At 45.3% G+C, this 5785-nt stretch overlaps 1 pseudogene; it reads left to right on the top strand.

The window, feature by feature from the left end:
• Window positions 1-3439: 3439 nt before the first annotated feature.
• LOC124725912 lies at window positions 3440-3557 on the top strand (annotated as a pseudogene).
• The last annotated feature ends 2228 nt before the right edge of the window (window positions 3558-5785 follow it).

Raw genomic sequence — 5785 nt, 5'->3', positions numbered from 1 at the left:
AAAAGGAACTCGTTAAACTTCGGTTACACGATAAATCAGTCTAATCTAAAAGCCGTAAATTCAACTAAATACCTAGGTATTACAATTACCAACAACTTAAATTGGAAGGAACACACAGAAAATGTTGTGGCAAAGTCTAAGCAAAGACTGCGTTTTATTGGCAGGACACTTAGAAAATGTAACAGATCTACTAAGGAAACGGTCTACACTACACTTGTCCGTCCTCTTTTAGAATACTGCTGCGCGGTGTGGGATCCTTACCAGTTAGGGCTGACGGAGTACATCGAAAAAGTTCAAAGAAAGGCAGCACGTTTTGTATTATCGTGAAATATGTGAGAGAGTGTCACAGAAATGATACAGGATTTGGGCTGGACATCATTAAAAGAAAGGCGTTTTTCGTTGCGACGAAATCTTCTCACGAAATTCCAGTGACCAACTTTCTCCTCCGAATGCGAAAATATTTTGTTGATACCGACCTACATAGGGAGGAACGATCACCACGATAAAATAAGGGAAATCAGAACTCGTACTGAAAGATATAGGTGTTCATTCTTTCCGCGCGCTATACGAGGTTGGAATAATAGAGAATTGTGAAGGTGGTTCGATGAACCCTCTGCCAGGCACTTAAATGTGATTTTCAGAGTATCCATGTAGATGTAGATGTTTAATGGTAAGATGGTTTATGATGATGTCTGGGAGTCGATAAAGATACAGACAAATACAATTGCGGCCAGAATATCTGCTACGCTAAAATGCACAATGAAAATACCCAAAACTGAATGGGAGTCGGTAAAGAGCAATCAAAAAGAAGTGCACAATTAAAACAATTCGTAACTCTACAGTGGCTGATCAACCCTTTTCGTTACTTAGGACATCTCGCGTGTCTGCTTCGATTAAGCCTGACAATCGTTAATATGTTTAACTGCAGGCCATGGCTGATTGTACGAAAATTAGGAGAGACGGAGACGACCGCAGTTCTGAGTGTCAGTTGAAAATCACTTGCTGGTGGAGCGCGAGCGCGTCTGATTACCTTGGGTCGGCGGCAGCAGTGGCGGCTGTCGGCCTGAGCTGTGAATCTGAGAATCTGTTCTAAATCCAAAAAATGTTCAAATGTGTGTGAAATCTTATGGGACTTAACTGCTAAGGTCATCAGTCCCTAAGCATACACACTACGTAACCTAAATTATCCTAAGGACAAACACACACACCCATGCCCGAGGGAGGACTCGAACCTCCGCCGGGACCAGTCGCACAGTCCATGACTGCAGCGCCCAAGACCACTCGGCTAATCCCGTGCGGCTTTACATCCCTCTCGACTGTTAAACACCGTATCTTTGGTAAAGCCGAGACTCCTATTTATTCCCTAGCTAAGTTAATTGGCATGGTACACGCTATTTGGCTGGAATAGCGCGTGTGTCGTTGCCCTCAATACGGTCACAAGCTTTAACTGTCAGTGCTCGGTGCGGCGGTATTAGGAAACTTTGCTGTTTAAACCATTATGATTTAAGACGAGCCTATGAACAAGTATTCACATAATTACTCTCGCAATCGTCTCAGAGTGGCCCGAAACGCCTTGCTCAAACACTCGACGATTTCTGCAAGAGAAGAGGCCAATAACTCTGTCTGCAATTTGGGCCACAAGTTTTCTCTCTGGCCAAACAGGGCGTTCGTACTTGTTACAATTCCATCCACTATAGTTTTTGTAGCCTATCACAGGTGTCATTTCTTTCGTAGGGCAGAGTTTAACTTCTGCAACGTAATACTGAGATAAACAGCGTTTTCTTTCATGCGATTCTTAACTGAGGTGGCTACAGTGAGCCACCAATGTTTTGAAATGAGTTTCTCCGTCCGTTTATCTTCCATCTTCGGCTGTGTTCCAGTACAAAGGCTTTCCGAAGGGTCGTCGTTAAAAGCAGGCACAAGCGACTGCTTTTGCGGCGCCAAACGCAGTAGCTCCAGCGACTGATTGTGTCGGCTGTATGCCCCGCAGTGAAGTTTCAGTCGCGCGAGACGGCCGTGCCCTCTTAAAATCCTCCTTCACTCAGAACTGCGTCCCGTTGCTCGGGTCTGGTAAATTACTTGCGTGCTATTACTAGTGTGGATGTTAGTAGTTTATATTCACGAGATGTTTTGTTTCTTTTTTTGGAAATTTGTGGTAAGGTCGTATGGGATCAAACTGCTGAGGTCATCGGTCCCTAAGCTTACACACTGCTTAATCTAACTTAAACTAACTTACGCTAAGGACGACACACAGACACACACACACACACACACACACACACACATGCCCGAGGAGGGAGGATTCGAAATTACGACGGGGGGAGCCACGCGGACCGTCACAAGACGCCTAAGACCGCTCGGCTACCCCGTGCGGCTGTTGGTTTATTTATTGGATCTGTATATTAATAAAATTCGTGCAATTTCACGTAACTCTGTCGTGTGACATATCGAGTTAACGGGAATTGTTTCAAGAATTCAATGTAAGGTATCTTATTTGTATGACAGCTTACAAGAACTGCGTCAAGAAGTCGGTTGTGTAATTTTTCACTGAAGGAAGGTTGATAGCCGACTATCTATGGATTTCTAAAAGCCGGCGCTGGAGCTGGTTTACGATAAATTACTAAATATTTTTGTTTCTCGCAGATTAGAAGTTTATTATTAGTCGCTTGTTACTTAGTATTTCATAATCAGCACTAGAAATTTGTATTGTGTAGGTCTTAGGCACTCTGACCTGGGGAAGTGATCGGTGTACGTACACTTGCACAAAATAAACGAATAAGTGCCTAGAGGCAAATCGATGGGCCGCGCGATTTGAGGCGCCATGTAACGAATTAGGCGGCCCCTCCCGACGGAGGTTCGAGTCCTCCCTCGGGCATGGGTGTGTGTGTTGTTCTTAGCATAAGTTAGTCTAAGTAGTGTGTAAGCCTAGGGACCGATGACCTAAGCAGTTTGGTTCCTTCAGAATTCACACACATTTGAATGAATCGAAGGTAAATGGACAATAATCATAGAGACTTCTGCAGACTTCAGTACCATCGAGTCACTGTGGGCGGCTCCCGTTTCCCCGGAATCAATCATGTACAGTTGTAAATCACAGTTTATTTAGCCAAATCCTCGTTACTGATTGATTACCGGCAAGAAAAAATAGCGGATAGTCATTTTTCGTGAGAAAATGTCGCGCTGTTCGACCAGATGATCAAATGGAGACTCACAACAAGGCTTCTTTCAGACAACGTCTGGTGCTGATGGCGTTATCTCACGTGAGTGTGTGGCACTTCCGTGTTCTTCACAGTAATCAGTCAACATCTTTTGCTGCTCACGTTCCTTATACACGCTACCAGGCCTGGAAACAACTCTGAACAGGAGTCTCACTACGGCAGTACTGTCACATGTCGCTGTGTGATATCAATTCCTTTTTACACCCACTATTTACAGTTATGCCAACGGCCTTGCCGCAGTGGTAACGCCGGTTCCCTTCAGATCACCGAAGTTAAGCGCTGTCGGGCTCGGCTAGCACTTGGATGGGTGACCATCCGGTCTGCCGAGCGCTGTTGGTAAGCGGGGTGCACTCAGCCCTTGTAAGGCAAACTGGGACTTGATTGAGAAGTAGTGGCTCTGGTCTCGTAAACTGACATACGGCCGGGAGAGCGATGCACTGACCATATGCCTCTCCATATCCACAACCAGCGTCGCCTGTGGGCTGTGGATGACACGGCGGCCGGTAGGTACCATTTGGCTTTCCAAGGCCTGTTCAGACGAAGATTTACGGTCATAATTGTGAACACAATGGAATTGTATACTTGGAGAGGAAACTTCATGGCTCCCTAGGCTGGTCTTGGTAGTCTCGGACCTCCTTCGTTGGCAGAGGACAGACAGGGAATCTCATTAGGACAAGCACCACGAGTCCCTGGGGTGTTGAGCAACTTTCGCAGAAGCCGGGCTGTGGCCCAATCGGCCGCTATTGTGAGAACACAGCAGGAACCTGTCTGCGTGCTGGGCAGTGAACGCTCCACCCGCCTTTACACCCTCTTAAGATAATGAGCGCAACATTTTTCCTTTTCCACAACTTAAAAGGCCCAGACACTGCGGTGCCGCACGGCTAGTGTGGGAAGTTCGGTAGGGTTTCGCTTAAAAAATTGTGGTTTATCAAATGACACTGTGTCGCCCCGCCTAGCACATAAAGCGCACAGGCCAACCTATAAAATTAAAACTGCTTCTGTCCAGTGCCAATCTCACGGTGGTAAAATATGGGTCTTGTACCCAAAGGTTGGGAAGTTTGCTGTCCTTTACCCAACTTTTCATAAATTTTGTTACGTTTCTCATCCGACAATTAGCAGTAGTTTGGAGCCGTCGCCTTCACGTTGAATTTTTGATGGGTTGGAAGTTCAGCAAGGAACTTTTTTTGGGCATTTGGGGAGGAACGGCGGAGGAGTCGGGAGAGATTCGGGGAGAGTGTTAGAGAAGACGGAAGCTGGGGGCCATCTGAGGCTGCTTCGCACAATCTACTGATCTTGAGGAGATAGAAGTTTCCACTACACGCAGTAGCGCAATCTATAAAATGAACAGTTTGCTTCTCTATGTTTCTGGGACGCAACTTGTGTTGCTGATTTAATTCAAATTTGGATTTTGTTTCGATTATCTCGTATCTGCGAACTGCACAGTGCTTTATTCTCCATGCTGTCTGCCTTTCATCTGATACCGCCCACACTGTTAGCATAACGTCTTATCACAGAAATTCGTAATTCAATTACTTTTGTTTCTCTGATGACATCTGATTAACCTTTGTGGACTTAAGACTAAATAAAATTCTGTTAAAAGCAGACTTGACTTCTATTTCAAGATCTTAACTTGTCCCACAGCGTTCACGGTTAGGAGACCTATTAATAAGTAAATATAACCGAGTATACTACCAAGTCGTGCTTTGCTGTGCCAGCGTTGTCCCTGCGTGCAGTGGCTATGTACAAGGATATTTTATCTACTATTTTGAGAAAGCAACGAGTACTGCACACGCTCGGTTTATGTAGCACGACGCTGTTCAGTGACACTTGCGAGACTAAGAAGATTTCAATACCAATGCACCCGATAAAAGTAATGCGCTCTGGTGGTCATTGTACCTATCACAGAGGGATCGAACTCTTAATCATTTACCCACGCGGCGATGGCACGAAACATCTCTCGCAAATTCAGACACTGGAGCTGGTTGAACGTCTCCGAGACGCTTTTAAGGCCTGCGAAATGAATCTGCAGTGGGAAGTGTCTTGCGGCGAAACGTGCTGCTCTTCTTTCGATCTTCTCTGTTTCCTTAACAATCCTACCTGGAACAGATCCCAGATTAATGAACAATGCTCAAGTACTGGTCGAATGAGGATTTTGGAACTACTTCCTTTGTGGGCGGAAGTGTAGACTTTCTGAGGATTCTTCCAATGAGTCTCATGGCATCTGCCTTAACTGCGATATGTTTAGTGGTGGTATTCCACTTTAGATGGGTCCTTACGGGTATGCCCAGATATTTAATGGATGTGACTGCTTCCAGCGACCGTTCTGCACTCGCATAGTCATACAACCGCAGGTCTTTCAACCTATTTTTGTACAATATGCTACAATTCGTTTATATTGAGGATCAACTGCGAATCCATGTACAAAGCTTCGATCGTTTGCCGATCTTCCTGCACTTAATAGAAACTTAGCAAATCACGATTGCTTCCCGGGGAACATTTCTCCTTAGAATATTTCAGTGCTAGATGGACGGAGAGGGACGAACTTGATAGACACATATTCGACGCAA

This window comes from Schistocerca piceifrons, chromosome 1 (assembly GCF_021461385.2).
Source record: "Schistocerca piceifrons isolate TAMUIC-IGC-003096 chromosome 1, iqSchPice1.1, whole genome shotgun sequence".
In the NCBI taxonomy this organism is placed as follows: domain Eukaryota; kingdom Metazoa; phylum Arthropoda; class Insecta; order Orthoptera; family Acrididae; genus Schistocerca; species Schistocerca piceifrons.
Note: the sequence above shows the minus strand (reverse complement) of the source record. Positions and strands in the feature narration are given on the sequence as shown.